At 37.7% G+C, this 27,021-nt stretch overlaps 1 pseudogene; it reads right to left on the bottom strand.

Moving 5' to 3' along the window:
- Nucleotides 1-13,125: 13,125 nt before the first annotated feature.
- Nucleotides 13,126-21,235, bottom strand: LOC109133284 (uncharacterized; annotated as a pseudogene).
- Nucleotides 21,236-27,021: the final 5,786 nt, after the last annotated feature.

The raw sequence follows: 27,021 nt of genomic DNA, 5'->3' as shown, positions 1-27,021 counted from the left end.
AGGACTGAAGTGGATTTACAAGATTAAGAGAAAAGTGGATGGAACGGTGAGTAAATTCAAGGCAAGACTTGTGGCGAAAGGCTATGTACAACAACAAGGGATAGATTTCGAATAAGCTTTTGCTCCAATAGCAAGGCTAGAGACTATACGACTCCTAATAGCTATCTCAGCAACAAGTGGGTGGGAAATACATCACCTAGACGTCAAAACCGCTTTCTTAAATGGTGAACTAAAGGAGTTAGTTTATGTAGCACAGCCTGAAGGTTTCGAGAATAAGGGAAAAGAAGATCGAGTGTATAAACTTCGTAAGGCACTATATGGTTTACGACAAGCCCCAAGAGCATGGAATACAAAACTCGATCAAGTTCTAAAGGAGATGAACTTTAAAAGGTGTGTCAAGGAGTCATCGGTATATCTCAAGAAGAATGAGAAAGAAATCTTGATAGTGGCAATCTATGTTGATGATTTGTTCGTAACGGGAACTTCACGCAAGGTTATTGAACAATTCATGGAAGATATGTCAAGGAAATTTGAGATGTCGGATCTAGGCATGCTAACATATTATCTTGGTATCGAAGTGATTCAAGGAGAAGATGGGATCATGAAAAAACAAGAAGGGTATGCACATGGGATCCTTAATGACACTAAGATGGAGTCGTGTAATTTGACTCATGTGCCGATGGAGTCAAACTTGAAGCTCTCTAAAGCAGAACACGAACCTGAGATCGATGCAACCAGTTACAGAAGAGCCATAGGGTGTCTGAGATATTTACTTCACACAAGACCGGACTTGGCATTCGCAGTTGGAGTTCTAAGCCGATACATGCAAAGTCCAAGAGAGTCACATGGAAAATCTCTCAAACACGTGTTAAGGTATGTGAAAGGAACAACTATCCTTGGTTTGCATTTTAGGAGAGACGGATCAAAGAGAGTGATAGGATATAGTGATAGTAGTCACAATATCGATGTCGATGATGGGAGAAGTACTTCAGGTCATATGTTCTACTTCGGTTTGTCGCCAATCACTTGGACATTACATAAACAACCCACCGTCGCATTATCCTCATGTGAAGCAGAGTTTATGGCAGCGACGGAAGCCGCGAAGCAAGCTATATGGTTCAAGGAGTTGTTAAAAGAGGTTCTTTGTATTGACGAGAAGGTTATACTAAAGATCGACAACAAGTCGGCCATTGCTTTAACCAAGAATCCGGTGTTTCATGGAAGGAGCAAACACATACTGTCAAAGTACCATTTCATTCGAGAATGCATAGAAAACGAACAGACTGAAGTGGAGTATGTACCCAGTGTGGAGCAGAAGGCGGACATCCTTACTAAGCCGTTTGCAAGAATAAAGTTTAAGGAAATGAGAAGTCTAATCGGAGTTGTTGAGACAAAGCTTCCTGAAGTTCAAGTTGGAATTAAGGGGGAGAATGTTGGATAATTCCAAGACTTGGAGACTAAGTAATCTCTTCCTAAAAGATGCTAGAAGAGATAGAAAATAGGAAATACAAATAAGGTCTAAATATTAGAAGTTTTGTAAGTTTTCCTTTTCCATATAGATTTAGGGGTTGCTAAGATCTAATAAATAAGAGATCATGGAGAGATGTTCCATAAGACCTAAGAGAGAAAGAGATTTAGTTTTGAAAAGTTTCTAAATCAATAAAGAAAAGTTGTTCTTTAATCTTTCAAGTTCATAGTTCTTTTGATTTGAAATAACAAATACGATTACTCTAGAATAACAAATACGATTACACAAAAGATCATGAACTAGCTAGATTAGCTAGGGTTGGATAATTCAATAAATCAAAGAGACAGTAAGTAAGAACAAAAGTAAGAATCATATAGGAGTGAATCAAAAACCAAGCTCTCAGAATCACCGAAATTGTTTCGTCTCTAGAGGTTAATTGGGGAATAAGAAAAGAGAGAGAGAGAGAGGTGAAGCAAAACGTAGAAAGAGAGACGTTAGTTGAAAAAGTTTGCTTCTTCCGCAATTAAACATGTAGGAGTATTTTTTGCCCACACGTATTTGAGCCTATTTACTACCATTGCTTCAATTTTTATTTAACTTTTTCAATTTATGATGTTTGTGGTATTATTTTTACCAACCAAGTCACAAGCTATTCAACTCAACATTACTAATCCTAGTTAGTATTAAATATATATACTAAAACATATTCAATTTAACGATTCTCTGTAAACAATTTCATTCTAGGCCATTTAATGTAAGACTAGATTGATAACTCGTGTTATGACCGGATGCTATATTTTTGAATTATTATTTATTAACGTATGGATCAATCTAATTATTGTTATTTTTTTTGGGTATTAGAGTATAGTGTATGTTGAAAGCACGAAGACTTTGGTTGCTACAAGTCTGCTCTATAAGACTCTCGAAAAAAGGTTCACACGTAGAATCCGTAACGGATATCGAGTGACGTGAATGTTCTTTTAGAGACTCTTTGATTAGAGAACAAGTTATTATCATATCTATTAAAAAAATTTGGATTTATCCCTGTTTAGGAAAGTAGGTCATAGGTGGTATCCTATATATTGTGTTATTATGCAAACATATTGTTTGGCCGCTGAAGAAGAATTTTAGAGACTAAGCGAATAAGTTTTTAGGGTTCTTAGGGATTTTGGTTAGATTAAGAATTGGTCAGTGACAAGTCGTGTTGACTGTGTGTAAATCTGATTAAACATATCTTGTAAGATTGTTTAAGTGATTCTTAATAAGAAAATAAGGTTTTTTCAATATTGGCTGCATCTTCGTTTTTACAATTGGTATCAGAGCAGTCAACCGACGAGAGCTCTATACTCGCTACAGGTTGAGATTTTGGGATAATGATGCAGTCGGGTAATGAGTTGATGATGCTTCAAAGGGCTGTGATCTTGGATGAACAAAGTTATGGTCGTTGGAAGGTCCGCATGGTTCAGTTGATCCATAATCTAGGTGACGATGCTTGGACGGCTGTTGAAGAAGGCTGGGAGCCTCCATATGAGAAAACCGAAGCTGGTGACAAGATCACTAAACCTAAGGCACGCTGGACAGTGGAAGAAAAGAACTTGTCTAAATACAATGCTAGGGCTCTTAATGCTATCTTTGGAGCTATTGATGATGATGAGTTTAAGCTTGTTCAAGGTTGTGAATCAGCTAAAGATGCTTGGGACATTCTGCAAAAGAATCATGAAGGAAACTGAAGTGTCAAAAGAATAAGATTAGACCAACTTGCATCTCAATTTTAAGTCTTAAGGATGGATCTAGAAGAGTCAATTTCACAGTTCAGTGCAAAATTGAGTGTTATTGCTAATGAAGCAAATAATCTTGGTAAGATCTATAAAAATACCAAGCTGGTTAAGAAATTAATTAGATGTTTACCTTCTAAGTATGCAGCCCATAAAGCAGTTATGAGGGTATCTGGCGACACAGACACCTTGAAGTTTGAGGATCTTGTTGGTATGCTAAAATCAGAGGAGATGGAAGTTGCTGAAGAACTGAGAATTCATGGTAAAGGAATTGCATTCAAGGCAGATGACAAGAGTGATCAGTTGCAAGAGATAAAAGATAACATGTCCTTGATGGCAAGAAACTTTGGAAAAGCTCTCAAGCGTGTTGAAAAAGGACAGGGACGAGATTTATCTCGCTGGAATCGAAGTGATACAGAGGGGTCTTGGTCTAGGCCAAATAAATCTGAGAAAGAAAAAGCTGATCGGAGAAAAGAGATTCAGTGTCTTGAATGTGGTGGTTTTGGTCATTACAAACCTGAGTGTCCAATGGTTAAGCGCAAGGAGATGAAGTGCTTTGGATGTAAAGGAATTGGACATTTAAAATCTGAATGTCCAAACATGGTGAAAGGAAATAATAAGGCATATGTTAGCTTTTGTGATTCAGAATCAGAGAGTGATGGGGATGAAAAAGAAGGAGGAATGCTGAATCTTTTTGCATACAATGCTAAGAGTGATGATATGGCTGATGAAAGCTCAGATGATGATGGTGAAGAGTCGATTTCAAAAGAAAGCTACTGTGTTTTGTACGAAAACTGGGTCCAATTCTGCAACGAAAAATTGGTTTTTATTAAGGAAAAGCTGCGTTTTGAAGCCAAAGTCAATATGCTTGAAGAAAATAATTCTGAAGGATTGATTGGTGAGGAACTTTCTTCTTCTGAGAAAGAAGTATTAGAAAAGAAACTAAAGGCACTTCAAGAAAAGTATGGTTTGGAAAAAGAAAAAGCAACAAGTCTAGAAAGAGAGCTGAATGAGAATCACAAGAAGATTAGGATGTTGAATAATGGTGGCAAGAAGCTTGATGAGATACTATCTATGGGATTTGTAGGATCTCAACATCAAGGTCTAGGTTATCACAAAGAAGAGACTGTTGAGCTGTTGTCTCGTGATAAATCAGTAAGCTTCATTAGAAGCAATGTAAATCATGAAGCTGAGTCAAGTATTCTGGGAAAAGTGGTTCAACAGGAAGCCCCTGTAGCACTAACCAGGAACACACAAGTTCAATCTATATCGGCTCCTAAGCAAAAAGGTTGGACTAAATCCCAGCGAGGACGTAGAATTTATGAATGTTTCATTGTGGTAAACCTGGTCATGTCAGATCTTTGTGTTATAAGTTTATGAACAAGATCAAGGAGCTTTGGATGGCTAAGAAGTGCTTTATCGATCCATCTCACTTTTGCAAAGTCTGGGTTGCTAAAAGGATCTTTACAGTAAGGTTTCTGAACATAATGAAAGACAATATAATCAAGTAATCCAGGAAACTAAGGAAATCAACCTATGTTGAAATCTCTCGAAGATAGTCACTGAAGATGATGTTGGGGTTGAACCTCAGTTTCTACAGAAGCATGTTGCAAAACCACCTGTACAAGAAAAAGTCACAACTGAATCAACTAGATCAAATAGTAATGATTGGAATGATGAATCATCAGGAGTCTTAGCTACATCTAAACAGTTGCAAGGTCATAAGAATCAGTCTGCTGCAGTTGCATTTGTTGAGCAAACTGTTCGTCATGTTCAGCTGAATTCTCAAGGAGTGCTGCAACATTGTTTTGTTTCACAGGTTGAACCTAAGAACATTATAAAAGCTCTTGAGGATTATTTTTGGTACAAGGCATGATAGGAAGCTTGTTGTGTCTCCCTGCATATATGTCTCTATCTTTGTTTTTATATGAATGTGCACTCACGCTGGGGGAGTATGATGAGATGATGATATTGGTGATGATGGTGATGTTGTAGCTGAATATGTGGCTGAGGCTTATGTTTTTGGAAGATTCTAGTACTATTCACATATGGAGCTTGAGTTGTCACATTCAGATAAAAAGGGGGAGAATGAAAGCATGAAGACTTTGGTTGCTACAAGTCTGGTCTGTAGGACTCTGGAAAAGAGGTTCACACGTAGAACCTGTAACGGATATCGAGTGACGTGACTGTTCTTTTAGAGACTCTTTGATTAGAGAACAAGTTATTATCATATCTATTAAGAAGATTTGGACTTATCCTTGTTTAGGAAAGTAGGTCATAGGTGGTATCCTATATATTTTGTTATTGGGCAAACATATTGTTTGGCCGCTGAAGAAGAATTTTAGAGAACTAAGCGAATAAGCTTTTAGGGTTCTTAGGGATTTTGGTTAGATTAAGAATTGATCAGTGACAAGTCGTGTTGACTGTGTGTAAATCTGATTAAACATATTTTGTAAGATTGTTTAAGTGTTTCTTAATAAGAAAAGAAGATTTTTTTTAATATTGGTTGTATCTTCGTTTTTACATATGTTAATTGTTAGTGTAGTGATTGAATAATTTAATTATTAATATTAGATATTGTGTATATGTTGTAAGTCTTGTACGGTTTCTATTTAGTTTGAATTGTTTGTTAAATTTGTAATGTGTATAATATATAATTATTTTCCTTGTTTTATTAAAAAATATTATTGTACAGAGTTAAATGCATTTATATAGTGAACCATGGCGTGGAATTGGTTCCATCGGACAAACTGTAATGTTTATTTTGATTCATGATTAAATTCATATATTATAAAATAATACTATCTATCCCAATATATTATATATTCTAGATTTTTTTTCTTATTTTATTAGATTTTCTTAATATATATCTATGCATAATTTATGTTTAATTAGAGAGTGTATTCAACTTGATATTTTAAGTGATTTGTGTAAAATTTATAGATCATATGCTATTCAATCATGAATTTTAAAAATTCTAATGGAATTTATTGTTATTAAACTAATGATTTTAATGATATTTAGGGATTCTGGATGATTTAAGAGGAGGATTTCTTTAGTTAAAAATACAGAAATCCAAAGTTCATGATTTTAGGTGGGATTTGAAAGAGTTTTACACTAAATCATATCAACTTCCTAAATTCATCAAAATCATTTAAAATATTATGAAAACTCCCCTTACTCCCTTAGTATATTATGACCATTTGTATTTTGCAGTCGTTTATCCTATTAGTTACAATCTTTTAAATAAGGCTTTGATTTTTTGTAGTTTTTTAATTTAGATTTAGCAACAATCTATTTTGTAGCCATTTATGATTTTTTTTCAAAAAATATTCTTTAAAAATAGGGAATCTAGTTTTAGGGTGTTTTGAGAAATTTTCAAAGAAGTTTTTGAAGAAAACCATGAATCACATTTTTCCTTTATTTTTTTTGCAAAGAAAAATATAATCCATTAACATAAAACTAAAAACGAAACATACTATTAAAGAACCTAAAATCTACACAGAAATTCAAAATCTAAAAACTAAAACCACAAACAAAACTCCAAAAACCATTTTTAAAACTACAAACATTCATGGCCTGAATGTTAAATAAAATTTTGTTAAGTAAAAATAATAATACAATTATAGTTTTTAAATTTTTGTACTTTTAGCTAAAACATCTTATAAAGTAGGACATATGTATTGTACTTATTTAGCACGATGCATGTGGAAATTGTTAGCGACCATTCACAAACGACGAAATTCTCAATGACTCTTGTGTCTTGTCCATAGATATATATTGTTTTTGTATCATTTAAGCAAATGTTTATGAAAGACCAAAATAAATGATTGAATTGAAAAGTTAAAATCTTGTGACACATAATGAGATGACTAACCACTCCCTACGCGCGCGAGTTACAAATAACAATCCGACAAATAATCTTCAATTGCTAGCTTACGACTGTGGTTGGTTGGTAACTTGGCATGATATTATAAAATAAGTGATAAACTACATGAGTTAGATCATCTTATGCTAAAAGTAACATGCTTAAGGCTTAGATATGAAAGAATAACGAAGGCAAAGCTTAAAAAAGAGCAGAGTCTGAGTCGGTGTCTGTCCACGTTTGCAAAGGTCCTATTCAAGATTAATTTTTTTGTTATCATTTTTGTAATGTTATAAACTCATTAAAAAAACAGAATTTCAATGATATATAACAAGAAAGAAAACAGTTAATCATCAAACTCAAATAAAAAGATAATATTTTGGGCACAAAACTCATCATTTTAATAACATTTTAGGTAAAATTTAAATTAAAAATAAAAATAAATAAAAAATCAAGAGAAAAAATTCACAATGACTCATAAATATTTGGGCTTATTCATCTTTGGCTTATGTTGCTTATGCTCCGGAGAGAGCTAGAAACCTTAATAAGAAACAAAACCAAAGTGTTTTAATCAACTTCTTTTGCCAAATTAGCATGACCCTTCCAACATTCATTCAGCTTACAGGATCTGTCTCTTCACCAAATCTATCTACCCATGGGGATGTTGGATATGGGTTGTGCCCAATATGCCACTCGGCCCAGCAAAACTTGCTAAACTTGTTAAGTTGTGATTTCGGCCCGAAAAATTTGGGAGAAAGTCCACTAACCTTCGCAAAGGGTAATTTCGAGAATTCGCGATGAAAACCCTATATAGCCCTACGTCAACAGTCGCCTATAAAAACAAAAGACATTTATTAAGTTCAGGGACACTCTCGGACATGATCCAGAGAGCAACACTTTGCATCAAAACATAGTTTATTGTCATTTATATATTTCGTTTCCACCTTCGAGATAGTCATTTTCTGGTTGTCAGCTTGATTGTAGGTTGACGAACTCTCACACTTTGTAATTGACGACCTCATTTCGTTAATAAAAGACTTGCTCCATTCTTTCCCCGCAAAATCTTATTTATTAGTATTGTGCTCATCCCGGTACAAACAATTGGTGTCCACCATGGGGCTAGATCAGAGCGCTCCTTTTTGACGATGGACTGACGGTCAGCATTTCCACGAAGACTCTAGATTCAGAAAAATGGTGAACTCAAGAAATTTCAGCGATGAAGTCAATACCATATCCGAGCAACGAGCGCCTACCTTGACGATCTCACTTTCAGAACAACGATGGGGGCGCACACGAGCTCACACTCTCCCACCTCCACCATATGCGATGACAACAGTCGAGGGCGCTACTCCGAACAACACAACCTCTACAACAGCGCCCGACGCGTCCTTGGAACCTCTTGCTGCCACACATTCCAAGCATCTCCAAATCGTTGCTCCAGTTGTCACTCACGGTGCCGTCCTCCTAGCTCCCTTGCTTACTGGACAGAGGAACAACCTCGACAATCAAATGCAGACTACCCTCGACAGGCTCCATAGCCGAGACACACAAATAGTCGAGCATCTAGACGCACTCGCTACAACATCAGAAGTATTGCAAGATCAGATCAACACGCTCCAGCGACTTAAAGCACAAGCGTCGACATGCACATGACCTTGCCGACCATGACACGCTGCCACACACAACTCCGCCAATCAAAGAATGCTAGGAGAGCCACACACACACTGTTCGATGTTCATCATTGTAGGATCTGTAGACGACTACACTACGGTGACACGTTCAACGATCATCGTAGCAAAAGAAGCTTACCATAATCAACTCGGCGATGAGCGAGCTCGTCTCTTTCAACGACGACCTCGCCAACTTCCCAAAAACCCGTCTCACGATCTACCTTAAATCTGGAACCGCTCACATCAAGTTCGAGGGTAACCTAACCACGACTACCCTCGAGACCAGTACGCCGCCCTCCAAGATCACTCATACCAACCTAACAATGGAGATAACCTGGTAACGGCGTCGATCTCACCTCAGGGAATCCCGTCCTCGCCAACAAACCAAGATCGGAGGAATCAGCGACCTCGGTATCCGCCATCAACAAATCATGACGACCATCAATCTCGCAAGGGCGATTGTCGAAACCACCATAGCGCCTCAACCGTATAATCCTCGGTCATGCCGCCCAGAGTCACGCCGCCCTAGCGAAGATCAGCAATATCCAGACCTACAAATTCTCGATCGTAATGCCCTCCAATCCTAGATGTGCCGACCCTGCAATAAGTGTCGACCTCATGGGAGGTGTCGTCGAGCTCATGACGACCAAAGTCAACAACACTGCAAAACGCGTCGCTTTCGCCGACCTCGCGAAAGCCTTCTTCGCCGTCCTCACTCACATCCCCTCGCCGAAGTTGAGTTAGCAAGAGACTTCGACGCATGGCCTCTCGAGAAAGAATCGATATCACCAATCACAACCGCCTCGCTCCGCCTCGCTCCGAACTACACGAGAATCAAACTCGTCATGCCAATCTCGCAGCAAATCAATTTCGTCGCTCTCAAAACCGCCCTCGACTGACCGACCTTCAATTCCCCTAGAACAGCCAGGTCCGCCAATCTCACACAGATCTCCATCTCGAATCATGGCATCTGATGCCGCCCAACGAGAACAACCAAACTTGTCGAGCTCGCGACCACTAAACCCACCGAGCTCCACATCCTCTCGATCGGTCTCGAAGCCAACCGGATCCAGACCTGCGAAGTCTCGGTCACGCCGTCCTCTAGCTCTTCCAACACCAACACAAGCGACTTCGCGAGAAGCTTCGCCGAGCTCGCGGCAATAAAACCCAACTTGACGACCAACGACCTCGTCTATTTCAACAGGGGCGACCTCATCAGTTACGCGCAAACCCATCTCTCGATCTCTTTGAATGTTGACCTCCAAACCTGCTTCGAAGGTAGCATCACGACGCCCTATGAGACTACTCTTGCAGAGCTCACAAAGCGCCGACCTCCCACCAACGGACTTAGCGAGCTTGCTGCCCGCCATCAACAGATCGCACCGACTAGCAACCCAGCAAGGAAAAGAGCCGGCACTCATACCGCCGCTCTCGATTCCATGAAAACCGCCAACCTGGTCAAGATCGCCTTCCCGATTTAGATCCACAGGTGCCGCCCAACGAGACCGACCGAACCTGCTTGGACTTGAACCATCGCGGTGACCTCGGTCTGGGTCGATGTCATCACCGACTTCGTCGCCCGAAATATGACCATGTTTACCACCGCGAGAGGGCAAACTCGTCGTACCCCACTCTGCAAACTCATGTTCATCCTCCGAAGCCAAAGGAACATGCTGACCTGCCATTTCCGACCTCAAAGTGGCGATCGCAGATTTGGTCTACAGCGGTACCGGCTAGGATTTTGTGGGTTTGCAACCAAGCAATAAAAAAAAGAACGCTCGACATACCGAGCTCATCAGCTCTTCAAAAGAAGACATTTATGAAAACAAAAAAAACACAAATTGCACTCGCAAGAGTACTCTTAGTCAAACAAGCTCTCTCGAACGAGTCCATCTTAACGAGTCCCCAACTTTTACATCGTCGCCCTGGCCAGGTGTACGATTTAAAACGCGTTCCACATGGATGCAGCGGTGAAATAATCCACACAAAAAAAGCCGACCTAATTTCGCAATCAGCTAGCAGGCGGTGAAGTTTGGATAAGCCAAGTTTTTACTTGCAGACTCTTGCCGAACTCGGGGCACCCACAGGGTAAGCCAGACACCAGGCCGCACCTAAAAGGTACGACGAGCTCATCTTAACTACCACTCTAAAACTTGGTTTTGAAACACGTAACAGGATAAGCCGAGAGACGTCTCGCCCCGTAAAATACATTTTGAAACCAAGCAAATGCCGAGCAAGTCTCGCACTAACTTAATGGTGTATGAACTAATAAGCCAAGATCCGGCTTGCAAGTTTTTGCCAACCCCAAGCACCCACAGGATAAACTGGACATGATAGCCGCACCTAAATGTACGGCGAGTCCGTCTCGCTTTCCACTTTACTCCGGTAAAGCACAAAGCCTTGCTTCATATCAAACATACGCTCACATGCATGTCGCCCTCATGCTCGACGCCCTCACATTCGACTCACTCAAGTTTGCCACTCTCACGCACGACTAACTCACGCTTGCCACTCTCATGCTCGCAGCCCTCACAGTCGACGCTCTCACGCTTGACTCTCTCGCGCTTGTCGCCCTCATACTCAACGCCCTCACAGTCAATGCTCTCACGCTGACTCTCTCGCGCTTGCCACTCTCATGCTCGCAGCCCTCACAGTCGATGCTCTTACGCTCGACTCTCTCGCATTTGTCTCCCTCATGCTCGACGCCCTCACTGTCAACGCTTTCACGCTGACTCTCTCGCGCTTGCCATTCTCATCCTCGCCGCCCTCATGCTCGACGCTCTCACACTTGATGCTCTCACGCTCGACGCTCTCACGCTCGATGATCTCACACTCGACGCTCACGCTCGCTGCCCTCACGCTCGACGCTCTCACGCTCAAAGCTCTCACGCTCGACGCTCTCACGCTCGAGTCTATTGGAGCCTCCAGCTCGGTGCCTACCTAAAGCTTGGTGCCGACCTCAAACTTAGTGTCTATCCCAAACTTGGTGCATATTTCAAGTTTGGTGCCTAACTCAAGCTTGGCGCCTACCTCAAGCTCGATGCCACTCTCAAGCTTTGCGCCTACCTCCGCTCTTTTACACAGCGCCAACCTTCAGCTAGGCGCCGACCTCACAACCCTCTCTCGCTCATTTCGCCAACCTCCACTTGTCGATCTCCCTTCTCGATCGCACGTGGATATTTAACAGGCCACCTCGTCGATCTCCTATTTCACCCATGGTGCCGATCTCGCCATCTCCATCTTACATCATGCTGACAACCTATCTCCTATCAACATTATGCTGACCAATCACCCTCTCTTTGAGATCTTTCGACCCCGATCAACCAACTTGCGAGAGGAGTTGACATTGCCGACCTCAACCTCACTCTCGCCAATCTCTCTCTTCACCTCTCGACCCCGCTCGACGACGACAATCAACCATCTCGCGAGAGGAATTGACACCGCCGACCTCAAACTTGGCCTTAATCTCAATCTCATCGACCTCAATCTCAATCTCGGCCTCAATCTCACTCTCGCCGACTTCAATCTCACTCACCTACCTCAATCTCACTCTCGCTTACCTCAATCTCACTCTCGCCGACATCAATCTCACTCTCGCCGACCTCAATTTCCGTCTGCTGGTCTGGCTCAATTTCTCTGACTCTTAGTTACGAACTATGTGCGGAAACTCCGTCCTCAACCATTGCAGATCCATTATCAAGCTCTACGCTCTGTTAAAACGTGCTCAAGGTGCATAACATCTAGACGAGCTCCACGCTTCACGCTCCAGGCACCACGCTCCAAGCTCTTGGCACCACGTTCCGCAAAGACGTGCTCAAGGCATATAAGATTCGGACAAGCTTTGCGCTCCATAACTACATACTCAAAGCATACAACATCAAAATGAGTTCCCAGCTCAGCAGAAACTATCGCTTTAACCATCACCGCACAAAGGTTGATGTTCCTGAGGCGGTTTGGAACGCCCAACGCCGAGCAGGCATATGTTAAGGCTTGAAGTGCGTCCGCCGATCGTAGAAATACCTCGCTCGCCGGACTGAGGGGGGGGGGCTATTGTTGGATATGGGCTGCACCCAATATGCCACTCAGCCCATCAAGACTTGCTAAACTTGTTAAGTTGTGATTTCGGCCCGACAAATTTGGGAGAAAGTCCACTAACCTTCGCAGAGGGTAATTTCGAGAATTCGCGATGAAAACCCTAGGTAGTCCTAGGTCAACAGTCGCCTATAAATGCAGAATGCATTTATTGGGGTCAGGGGGCAGACTCTTGGACATGATCTAGAGAGCAACACTTTGCATCAAAACATAGTTTATTGCCATTTATATATATCGTTTCCACCTTCGAGATAGTCATTTTCTCGTCATCAGCTTGATGTCTTCTTCGATCTTTCCTCTTGGCTTGGCGTACCTGACATTCCCAAGTACACAGAAAATATGCAAAAGTGACTACGCAATCGTTACATGTGTAGAACCAAGTCTCTGAATTTGTTTCTCTCTCGCAAATATCACACCAATACTTGCTGCTTGCTTTCTCACCATAATAAAGCGTGAGTGGATGATCATCATACTTGGGAAATCCTACCTTGGATGCAAGAGTGGCGCAACGAAAATCCAAAAAGTTATCGCATTTGATACAACCTAGAGCAAACTCGCTTACCACGTTGTTACAATTATGGCATGTCTTCATGTCATCATCATCATATTCACCTACGTCCAGGTATAGTAAAGGATGGGGATGACTCCAATGGATAAAAGGCACTGTAATAGAACACCACAATAAATCAAAGCTCGCATCACCATCAATATACATGAATCGTTTGCAACAAAGCTGGATGCAAGCCATGCGTGTTATTTCAGTGTTATCTCTATTGAGGTGAAGAGTGAGAGGTCTTGGGCTAAGAAAATGCCGCTTCGTCTTTGGAAGATTTGAACACGTTTCGTGGAGGATGAAACTGCAATCTAAACAGCTGTATGATAGTCTGATAGACCCCTTCAGGTTTACGTGAGGAAAGCAGGCACGTGCAACATCAAACACGTGCGGGGATGCAGAATAAGGATCGTTGGATGACATTTCAAGGGTAGCGGCTTGATGATTACACGTGGACATCAAGTGGGAAAAATATCTGGCTAAGGCGGTGAGTGCCAGCTTATAAATAAGAAAGTTAGACTGAACCAGGAGGGCATGCGATATTGATGTACAACTTATCCTGCGTGGGATTTGAGGGTAAGTGATCTAGATAATATGATGATCTAATCACATACTTGTATATCGATTGAGCATACTAAGAGGTTTTCCTATTTCAGTCTTATCACTGTAGAATGTGTTAGAAGAGATGGGGAGAACACATGCTTCGCACAATATGCTTTCCACCAAAACAATACCATCTCTGTTGAGACTCATGTTGTGTTAATGAGTGAAATGAGTGATCGTGATGTCATTATTCATCTTGAATGGCTCAGAATCTTCAACTTCTTCAGGTACTCCATCTGCATGACCACAAACTTTGCATAGCATCTTACAATTAAAGTCAAGCATGAGTAGAGGATGATGGTGCCACGGCAGGTTCAGATGTGCTCGGGCACACATGTCATCAACCATGCAATCAATGTCCAAATTGAGTTTACATATGGAACAATGATAAAGTAGACGCTTAGTGTTTTTACCGCATATGTGACATTTCGGATCGGTATGATCAGGAGCTCCTGTTGTGAGAAGCTTAAGGCAATGTGCAGCATGAGAGCGGTGGTCAAATGTCTCCGTTGTACTGAACACAAAGACATAATTTCGTGTACTGTAAACTCGCAGTCAGAGCAGTGGATGCCATTGCTATAGGATCGATCGTCAAAAGCATCACATTTCAAGTGACCTCCGTAATTACCTAAAAGATGATCGTGTCCTTTTATCTCCATGGTGCTTGCGGTTATCAGAGGTGTTAAATTGATATTTTGGTCTTCGCAATATCGTTGAGTGTAAATGTGTAATAAAGGATCAAATTAATATCGCTGCTGATCTAAACTTTTAAACTTCAATCATTGGTGCTACTCGTTATTTTATATACATTGGTAAGGTCCATACAACAATACAAATTGTAAACCAAAAAACAATGCAACTAGTGGGTAAGTAGTTTGTTTTGTTTGAACTTTGAACACTACTAAATGACTCAAGGAAATCTCCCATGTTAGTTACTTAACTTCAACTGTTTTATATTCTTTTCTTTTTATAAATCTTTGCTCTTCCAACTCTCAACTGGCAAGTTTTCTTCCATTTTTAATTAATTTAAACTAAATAAAATAATAAAGAGTTGGTTTCATATTTAAATTAAATCCAGATCTATAATCACAAAGACTCACATTGATTGGATGATTATACAAACTCTATAAACTAATAATAATGTTGGGATCATGATTTTAAATTTATTGATAGAGAGACTTTTCTAATTTGGTATTTTTCAAAAAAAAATATTTAAAATAAGACTTAATCGTTATAACTAATTTTTTATAGAATCTATTATACAAAAAATACTTTAAAAAAAACCACTTAAAATTTTAATATAATAAAAATATTAGAAATGAATTCTAATAAAAAAATTATGTGTATTTATATAATTATTTGACAATAGAGAAAGGAGGGAAGAAACATGAATTAATCTTTGCTGTATGAAGACGTACCCCTTTGATTAAGGGGCACATTAGTAATCCACAAAAATTACTGTAAAAATACTTTAAAAGTATTGATCTGCATTTATTTGATATGGGAGGTTAAATTGCAAAAAAAAATTACTTAAAGAATATTTTTTTTCAGAAAAATCTTTTAATTGTGGTTGAAAAAACTAAAATGAAAAAGTAAAAACTATGTAGGTGAAAGACTATGATATTATACATATTTTCTTTAAAACTATTTTGATAACATGGTTTATCTTTTATCGTTATTTTTTTCTCTCTCTAATAATATCCTTTATGTGATGATATATTTATTCAATATCAAAATGAACAATGTCTGTTAATAATATAAATTACTCACGGTTAGTGGGATATCCATAGATAAGTGATACATATTTGACTTAAAATTGTTTTTATAACATGGTTTATCTGTCATCTTTATTTTCTCTCTAATATCATCATTTATGTGATGATATTTTGTATTCGTTATCAAAGTAAATAGAGTGTGTTTATAATATAAATCACTCACGATTAGTAGGATATTTATGGACGAGTAATACATATTTTCCTTAAACTGTTTTTGATAATATGGTTTATCTTTTATCTTTATATTTTTCTCTAATATCATATTTTATGAGATAGTATATTTATTCAATATCAATATGAATAGTGCCTGTTTATAATATAAATCACTCACAGTTAGTGGGATGTCCATGGATGAGTGATAAATTTTCTTAAAGCAATCTTTATTTTTTTCTCTAATAACATCATTCATCTTTGTTTGCCGCATCTGTATCAACACATAAAAGCATATAGAGGATTATTGAAAAAATTATGAAAAAACAATAAGTGACAAAAATATGCAAAACATAAATAAAAATAATTGCGAAAGACACTCATACCACCAATTCTACAAAAACGTATTTGTTGATTCTATATATTTTCTTATCATCTCCCTTCCTATGAGAACCAAATTACTTAGGTCATCTTCTCTAGATTGTGATAAAGTAACATATGTTAGATCCATGTCTTAGATACATACATAAACAATTACAAAGTTTTTTTTTTTTTTTTTTTTTACTTGCACCATCGATCTCGCATTCATCATCAACTTCAAAAAGATGTGTCACATATATCAAAACTATGGAATCATATATGTTCTTCCATATTGACCCAAACAAGTAGGTCGTAATGAAAGTTTTCGTGCCTAAGATACCCCAATAGCTTGGAGTATTTTGTAGAAGAAGTTGCATTTGAAAGATTGGAGTATTTCTTATCATCTCCCTTCCTAACGAGAAGAGAACATATGTGTTGCATTTGAAAAATCAAACCTCCCACACAAAAAACTGTTGGTATGTTGCCACTCACACTTTATTTCTAATATGGTTCTCAATTTCTGTCGTATAATGCTATCTATAAACAATCTGTTCATATTGAAAAGAGCATCACTATTCATAATTGAAAAACTCTTAAAAATAATTATATAGTCTGAACATCCGGGAGAGTATGACCAATATTAATCAAATCAAGAGCTCGAAACCTCGTTGAGATACTATAACCATTAATGAAAAGAGCATCACTTTTCACAGTTGAAAAACTCCTTATCAAAAAAATAATTGAAAAACTCCCAAATAAAATGCCACCACAATCACTACTACGAGAGAATACTTCAGAATCCTCCGTTTCGGAAACAATCTAAAACATTCTTTTTTGCTTTTTAAGTGTTCTGTTACTACAAGTTGTGTAAAGTGGCTCCTCCACCACCAGAAATGTATTTTCATAATATATGATATATCATGGTTTTTACAGTTTTTAACCATGATATAAAGAGTTTTTTTGATGTGTTTTAAGGTTTTTTGAGAGTCTTTACAGGTTTTATAAGATTTTGGCACGGATGGAGCAATTTGGATGATTTTGGAGCATTTAATCAAAGGAAAAGAACTTGGAGTCGGATCAGAGTTAGAGCATCGAGCGACACTGCCTTAGCATCGATCGACACCTCTGTTTGTCTACGAGAGAAGCCAAATTGGAAGTTTTACAATTTTGCCCAAAGTTTTCCATATTTGCAACACAAGTCTCTAACGTGTTTTAGGACATAGATATAGTGTTTTTGGGTTTTAGAAAACCCTGAAGTTTTATTCTAGCAAGTTTTATTTTCTGCAACCCTATGAGATTTTGAGAGCTTTTGGGGGAGAGATCTGAACTGATTTGTGTTTCAATGAATATGTCTGAGTAGTTTGCTTGTTAGGTTCAAGGTTTTTCACAGAGATTTTATGATTTATTAGATCTGTTTATTTAGGATTCTTTATCTTTCCAGATCTTCATCATAGGTTGTTCTTAATGCTAGATCTTTGATTAGCCATCTGGATTTAGATCTTACGATTATTGATTGATATGAGAATATAATTGATTTTCCTGATAAAACCTTTTGATGAGCAAAATTACTTCTTGCAAAGAGATTTGATTTAGTAATTTTGTGAACAATCTAAACTTGTTTTTAAAGCTGATTTTTTAACCTAGAATTTTACAAAGAGATTTGGATTTTCTGGTTTTAAATTTAGATAATATTTTCAGTGAGAACTGATTTATTTTTACAAAAGAGTTTAGAGTTCTAGATCTGATTTTAATTGCTTGAATCCTATTTAATTATTGATTTAATATTTTGTAATTTCCTAAGAAATTCCCTGGACCTAGATTTTTGATCTCTTGAATTTACAACAGTTTAATTTAATATTTTGCATTGCCTTTTTAATTTAAATCATCTTGTTTAGCGTAATTATAAAACTCTATAATTTATTGTGTTTGATCTAGAGTCTCTGTGGAATTCGACCCCTAAGTATTACAGTGACTTCTTAATTCTAGAGAGTAGCTCTAGGGTAAATTTGAGCATATCAAATTTTGGCGCCGTTGTCAGGGACTCTTTGATCTACCATTAGATTTGAGTTTTTAATTTCGTCTAAATTTTTCTTTTTATTTTCTACTTACGCGTTTTTGTTTTTCCTCTCTTTGGTGTTACAGGTGCATGCCTCCTAGACCTCACACAAGGAACAACAAGACTAATCCTACTGTGAATGTTTCAAACCAAGAGTTGGGAAAACTTGAGCGTGAGAACAGAAAAGCAGCGAAATCCTTGAAGATGGTTAACACAATCACTCTGGTTCGTGATGAGGATGGTGCTTTGAGAGATCAAGAGGGTCACTTGCGCAATGAGCAGGGCCAAAAGCTTGATGCAGAAGGCAATGTGATTGCTGGAGCTGCCAACCACGTCCACAACCCGGTTCGAAGACAGGATCACAACCGGGATCTGATCAGGAGTATTGCAGACTTCAACAAAGCTGATTTGATGTACGAAAACCGCTCTGCAATTGTTCCACCTCCATTCTAGAGAGTAGCCCTAGGATAAATTTGAGCATATCAATATATCTGAGTCAAAGATAAATTAAATTCAGTAAGGTTTGTTTCTCAATTTTTTAAGATCATCTTGTATAAAGCTTCACTATAACTACGTATCAAGTTATATATATATATATATATATATATATATATATATATATATTTATTTTTTTATTTTATTTTTTTTCAAAAAAATTACTAATCAAAAAGCTTTATATTATAACCAAATTTTAGTATAGCTAACTGTAATTTGCATTATAATTTGCACAATTGAAAGAAAAAAAAGCTGTAATGTACATTATTAAATTTTCTAACTTTTGAAACTTGATTTCATAAATAAACTTTTCAAAAGAGTTATTCTATTGGAATAACAAAAAAATACCTATACTTACTTAATTGTAACTCAAAATAAAAATTTAATAGACGAGTTCAAACTTGAACCGCCAATTATTGGTGTTAGCTTTTGATCTTGACCAAAGCTTTATAACCAGAATACAATGACACTTTGTTTGACAATTAAGATTACCTATTTTTGGCCTTTTTTTTTTAATAGATCAAACTAAGGGGTTGTATTCAACTTGACATTTTTAGTGATTTGTGTGAAATTTACAAATTCTATATTATTCAATTCCTTTGCTAATCTTTCCCCCGGGTTTGACGAACCTGATATCCCCAAATACACATAACACATGTAAAGTGACCCTACAGTCTTTAGAAGTGTAGAACCAAGTCTTTGGATTTGTTTCTATTTCACATATATCACACCAATATTTGCCGCTTGCCTTTTCATCACCATAACAAAGACTGAGTTGACGATCATCATACCTCGGAAGCCTTAAATTTATTGGTAGAGTTGCACAACGGAAATCCAAATAGTAATTGCATTTCGTACAACCTATGACGTCTACTTTCTCATCGATGCCACAGTTCTGGCACGTCTTTACCTCACCGGATCCTAGTTTGCGGTAGAGTAAATGATGATCATGACTTCCATGGATGAAAGGCCCAATTATCGAACTGCATATTAAATCAAATGGTTCTTCCCAACAAGTAGAGTAGATAAATCCTTCGCAAATAGCTTGACCACAAGCGTGGCAAATTTCTCTGTCTCTTTGACCACAAGCGTTTTTTCTTCGGAAGATCAGCACAGGTTTCATGGAGAATGAAACTGCAATATGATTCTGAACACTTGTAGAATGTGTGAGAACCGATGGGACGAACACATCCTCCACACAAGATACTTTCTTCACTGTCTTTGCTGAGGCTCATGAGGTTATGTTCATGAGCGAAATGAGTGATTGTGTTGTCATCATTCCTCTTGAATGGCTCGATATCTTCGATTTCTTAAGGTACTCCATCGAGCTCTTTTCCATCCCACACATCTTTCCTTGTTGCGCATAGTGAATGAATAGCATAACGAGGACAAATCGAACACGAATAATCCCTATATGAGTATTCAATATCTTCCCAACAAACTCCACATTTCCACTCTCCAAGACCAATAGGATACTTGAATGAAACACAGTGATCATGGTGATTGACGTCAATAACACGTGGTATATTAGCACACTTTTGGTGAATCATGAAATTGCATTGATGAAACACATAAGGAGTACGGTCACCGTTTGTCCCACAAGCATCACAAACGAAAGAAATCAATCTTGGCATGAGTGTGAGTGTATGTTCATGGACATTTATATTCGAAACAGTAACTGTTGGAGAATTATGAATCGCGCAATACAAATCCAAACTGAACTTACAGATATAACAATGATATAGTAAGTTCCCAGCGATGTTACCACATATATGACATTTTCGGTCTGTGTTATCTGGCGGTCCATTGGTGATAACCTTAAGAGGGTGTCTGGCATGAAGAGGGTGAGTAATCTCTGGTGAGTCAAATATGGAGACACAACTCTCTTGGACCATCAACCTGCAACGAGGGCAGAAGTACCCATCTGTGTCATCTTCATGGTCATAACAAATGTCGCAATCCATATTTCCATCAAAATCAAGCATGAGTAGGGTATGGTGGTGCCACAACATATTCAGATCGGCTCGGGCACACAAAACATCAATTATGCAATCCATATATATCCAAATTGAGTTTACAATCAGAACAATGATAACGAAGGCGCTTGGTGTTTTTACCGCTGAGATGGCATTTTGGGTTGGTAAGATCTGGAGCTCCGGTTGTGAGAAGCTTAAGCCAATGTCCATCATGACAAGGGTGGTCCCATATCTCTGGTATGTTGAACACAAATGCACATTTCTTGTGAACCGTAAACTTGCATTCACGGCATAAGTAGGCATCGCCATATGATCGATCGCAAGCATCACATTCCAAACCATCACGATGCCTAACACTGGATACAAGATGACCATGTCCTGTTAAAGAATAAGACATTTCGGTCGCCGGTTGTGGTTAGCAGAGGTGGAGGAGAGAATGCAAAATATGTTTAATCAAAGTTGTAGGAAGTTATACTGGATCAATAAGATAGTGTAACTTTACATTAATGTTAACGTTAACTCATTTATTAGGCTTCTTTTTTATTCACGTTGTTAGTCTTTGTTTAATTTAAACAGCATCGATTGATGTCCCATTTAGATCTTGTCTGCCATGTTAGTTTGTTTACTTATGTTGAAGGTTTCTGATTCAATTCCAGGTTTGATCTTGGTTTGGTTTTAAACATTGTTGAAGAGAATTGGATTGGGTGGTTATCTCCGGTTTTGGAGGCATGTGACTAAACCAGAAAGAAGAAGCTAATCTCAAAACTTCTAACTGCAGTGGAGGGTTCGTTTGTTATAACGGAATCATCGGGTTCCTTATCTTAAGCTTCTTCATCTTTGTATCGATCTGAGTTTGTTATTGTGAGAGAGAGACTTAGAGAGAGAAAACACCATTGTTGTAAGCTCAAGCTTGAGCTGGGTTCATCTTGCTCTGATAGTGAATTTGTCGAACTGATTCGGCTCCATATGTAGGCGTGATCACTCTGATCTCGCTGAACCGGGTTAACAAACTCGCGTCTTGTGTTCTTTGTTTCATTCTTTATTCATTTGTGTTAATATTGATCCAGATTGAGAGAGAGTGATTCGTGAGGTTCGAGTATTCAAATCGTATCATTCATACTTCGAATCGTAACAGATTGGTATCAAATCTTGGTTCGCTCGTCAATCTCAATCGATCGATGGCAACAACCACGAGAGTTGAGATCAAGGTGTTCAATGGAGATAGCGATTTCTCGCTATGGAAGATAAGAGTATTAGCGCAGCTTGGGGTTCTTGGTTTAAAGAGTATCCTCACCAATTTTACTTTGACGAAGACTGTTCCGATAACAAAGGATGAAGAAAAAAAGGTTTCTCCAGGGGAATCTTCTGAGTCGTCATCGTTACAGACCAAAGTGGTACCAGATCCAATCAAGATTGATCAATCGCAGTAAGCTTTGACCATCATCATTAATCATGTTGGCGATAAGGTACTTAGAAAGATCAATCACTGTGAGACGGCAGCTGAGATGTGGGCGTTGTTGAATAAACTGTATATGGAAACTTCTTTACCAAATCGGATTTATGTGCAGTTGAATTTCTATTCATTTAAGATGGCTGATGCTCAGACTATAGATCAGAACATTGATGATTTCTTAAAGATTGATGCTGAACTTGGGAGCTTGGAGATTCAGGTTTCAGAAGAAGTGCAGGCCATACTGTTGCTGAATTCTTTACCAGCAAGCTACAGTCAACTCAAGCATACACTCAAGTACGGAAACAAGAGTCTGTCAGTCCAAGATGTTGTATCTTCAGCTAAATCTTTAGAACGGGAGCTGGCAGAGTCAAAGGAGTCAGTGAGATCTACATCTGCTGCGTTGTTCACATCCGAAAGAGGGAGACCTCAGCAGAGAAGTCAGCAGAATGGTTCAGCTAGTAAGAGTAGAAGTCGATCAAGTTCAAGATCGAAGGTCACCTGTTGGTTCTGTAAGAAGACTGGACACCTGAAGAAGGATTGTTATGCTAGAAAAAGGAAAATGGAGAATGAAGGTCAGAATGAAGCAGGAGTTATTACGGAGAAGTTGGTATTCTCAGAAGCTTTGAGTGTTAACAATCAGCTGATTAAGGATTTGTGGATTCTTGATTCTGGATGTACATCTCATATGACATCTAGAAGAGATTGGTTCAACAGTTTTGATGAGAATGGAAGTACAACTATTCTGCTTGGTGATAATCGTTATGTGGTGTCTCAGAGTCAAGGTTCCATTCGCATTAACACTCATGGAGGCTCAATCAAAGTCTTGAATGATGTTAAGTTTGTTCCTGATCTAAGAAGAAATCTCATTTCCACTGGTACTCTTGACAAGCTAGGATACAAGCATGAAGGTGGAGATGGTAAAGTGAGATACTATAAAAATAAAACAACTGCTTTATCTGGTAAGTTGCAAAATGGTTTGTATCTTCTTGAAGGAGAGACTATTGTCAGTGAAAGTTGCAATACAGAAGGAAATTCAGACAGTACAGTGCTGTGACACAGTAGGCTTGGTCATATGAACCTTAACAACATGAAGATATTGACTGGTAAGGGGTTACTACAGAAGAAGAATATCAGAGATTTGGCATTCTGCAAGCACTGTGTTATGGGTAAGTCTAAGAAGTTAAGTTTCAATGTTGCAAAGCACACTGCAGAAGATGTTTTGGGTTACATTCATGCAAATAGATCTCTGGGGCTCACCAAATATCACTCCATCACTTTCTGGTAAGCAGTATTTCCTATCAATTATTGATGATAAGACCAAAAAGGTATGGCTTATGTTTCTTAAGACGAAGGACGAGACCTTTGATCGGTTTTGTGAGTGGAAGGAATTGGTCAAGAATCAAGTTGAAAAGAAGGTGAAAATTCTTAGAACTGATAATGGTCTAGAGTTCTGCAACTCTAAGTTTGATGAGTTTTGTAAAAGGAATGGTATTGAAAGGCATAGGACTTGCACTTACACCCCAGAACAGAATGGAGTAGCTGAAAGGATGAACAAGACTCTCATGGAGAAGGTTAGATGTTTGCTTAATGAATCTGGTCTAGAAGAGGTTTTTTGAGCTGAAGCAGCTTCTACTGCTGCATATCTGATCAACCGATCACTGCATCGGCTGTAGATCACAATGTTCCTGAAGAATTGTGGTTGAACAGGAAACCTGGTTACAAGCATCTAAGGAGGTTCGGGTCTGTCGCTTATGTGCATCAAGATCAATGGAAGTTGAAGCCGAGGGCTTTAAAAGGTGTGTTTCTAGGTTATCCTCAGGGTACAAAGGGATATAAAATCTGGTTGCTTGAGGAGGAGAAATGTGTGATCAGTCGAAATGTGATATTTCACGAAGAAATGATGTACAAGCAGCTAACAAGTAAAGTACAAAATGATAAGTCAGCTGAGATTACAAGTGATAAGGTCTTACTTGAGTTTGATAAACTGGGGTTGGAGCGAGGAGAAAGTTCAAATTAAGGTGGAGCTAATATAGAGAAAGTGAGTGACTCAGAAACAGAGTACTTCGAGCCTGAGGAAGAAGCACCTGCACCTATTGTAAGTTTAAAGCATCATCAGTTGGCAAGAGATAGAGTACGAAGAGAGATTAAAACCCCTGGAAAGTTCTCAGACTATTCACATTTTTCTTTTGCGTTAATGATTGCATAAGAAGTGGTTTGTAAAGATCCTCAATGTTATCATGAGGCTATTGCAGATAAGTTCAGTAAGGAATGGGATGCAGGAATGTCTGATGAGATGAGTTCTTTGAAGAAAAATGGAACTTGGGTAGTAGTGGATAGACCTGAAAACGAAAAGGTTATTGATTGTAGATGGCTTTACAAGAAGAAGCCTGACATTCCTGGTGTGGAACCTGAAAGATATAAAACCAGATTGGTGGCAAGGGGTTTTTACACAAATAGAAGGCATCAACTACCAGGAGGTGTTTGCACCAGTGGTGAAACACATATCCATCAGAACTCTAATGTCACTAGTCGTTAAAGACGACCTTGAGCTTGAACAGATGGATGTAAAAACCGCTTTCCTTCATGGAGAGCTTGATCAACACTACAAGAAATATTGACATCACTAGCACAAAAAAAATGCTACTATAGGGATTTGGTAGCGCTTTCATAAACACTAGGACATAAGGAGCTACAATAGTCCACTGACATATCATAGCGTTTTTTAATATGCTACGAAATATTGACCTATTATAGCGCTACTAGTCCGCTATTGTACAATTTATTCTAGCGTATTTTCCGTGCTATTTTATTTGTTTATATGGCAAACCTTTTGTGCTATTTTATATATTATAATAACACATTTAAAGTGCTGTGGGATATTGTCTCGTGAATTTATGGTTTTTGAATTTAACTCTATAGTAGCAGAAAATGTAAGCTATATGAAAGTATTATATAGCAATTCTATTCTGCTATTTTGTATTATTGAATGGCTATTTTTATGTGCTATATTATCGTTTATAGTAGCTTATGGAAAATGTCAGTGAATATTGTAACATGTTATTATTTGCGTGCTATGATATACGTTCTCATGGCTTTTTTTTATAACATGTTATTATTTATAATGGCACTTAGAAAATGTTGTATAGCTTGCAATGGTGTATTTAAGTAGATCTATCTTGAATACATATTAATTTACATCATATATAATATTATTTGAATCATTGTATAAAATCTAATTTGATTTAATTGATGAAAGACAATGAGATCAGAAAATATGAAAAGTTAACAAAGTCTAAACATAAATATCAAAAGTTAACAAAATTTGAATATAAATATCAAAAGTTAACAAAGTTTAAACATAACAAAGACAATGAACTCTAAGATTACAATCTTCAAGGAGAGTTGCCAGATCGAGAGGACCCTTCTACTTTTGGGCGTTTGTTTTGGATGTTTCGGATTCATCTCTTGTACACTGGATCAATGTCTTCTTCGTCTACCCTGATGCGTATTAAGTAGCCTAGGTGAGCGAGTGATCGTCTGTACTCTAGCCTTGTTATCTCCTTCACATCATCGTCCGCAGCACTTCCTTGACCTTGCTCACCTTGTTGTCTGAATTTCGGTATAATGTTCTTTGCTGGGAGGCCACATATGATTCCTTTAGGTTCCATTGAAATCGTTTCTGCATTGATAAAAATGATCCCATTAGTTTCGGTTTCTTTTTTGTATCAACAATCATACTTTTACAATCGATTGAACAAATGAGGAAAAAAGGAGAAACTTGGTACAATCGATAACAATTAATACAAAAAGGGAGACGAGAAGATTTCTAGATCCAAAACCTGAAAATGAGAAGAGAATTTTCGAAAATCGTTAGATTGAAAACCAGAAGCTCAAAACCTTTTAGATCTAGAAAAAATTAGGAACACAAAAGCTCTAAACCTTTTAGATCTGGCAGAGAATTGTCGAAGATTGAAAACCAGAAGCTGCGAATGAGTATAATTGTTTATTATGTAGACAATAAAAAGTTATCGAGATGTACAAAAGTAATAAAAGAAGGGTTAAGTAAGAGTTGCTTGATGAGCGTTAGATTGATCCACACCTTAATGAATCAGCCAATGAGTATTAACATGTTAATAGTATAATATTTTGTTATGTTTATTTGTATTAATTTTGAAATGTGGTGAAAAATAAAATAAATTAATTTTTTAAGTTCTACACTGTCTAATTCATGTCTTATATACTAGTGTACAATGCTTTCAACAAAGAGATACAAATTTTAGGATATAGAGTATAGGGTTTAGGGTTCAGTATATGAATGGTTAATGGTGTAAAAATGAGATACAAATTTAAATTTTATATTTTAGACTTAATATAATATTAAACTTTAAATTAAATTTGTATTACTAAGAGATTGACTACATGTTGGGTTTAGATTATATGGTTTAGGGGTTAAATAGTTTAAGAATGGTGAATGGTGTAAAAAATAGAAGTTTCATATTTTTAACTTTATAAAATTTTAAAATTTAAATAATAGAAGTTTTATATGTTAGATTTGATAAAATTATAAAATTGCGAAATATTTTTTGTAAATAGGGTTTAGGGTTTAGTTAACGGTATTTTCCAATCCATATATGATTATCTTATTTTTTTTTCCAAACTAATAGTAATATTTGTATATTGAATTTTTCTTTGTTTGATCATCAAACTATATGTCCTATAACGTTATTTTT

This window comes from Camelina sativa, chromosome 6 (genome assembly GCF_030686135.1).
Source record: "Camelina sativa cultivar CO46 ecotype springtype chromosome 6, ASM3068613v1".
NCBI classification, from domain to species: domain Eukaryota; kingdom Viridiplantae; phylum Streptophyta; class Magnoliopsida; order Brassicales; family Brassicaceae; genus Camelina; species Camelina sativa.
Note: the sequence above shows the minus strand (reverse complement) of the source record. Positions and strands in the feature narration are given on the sequence as shown.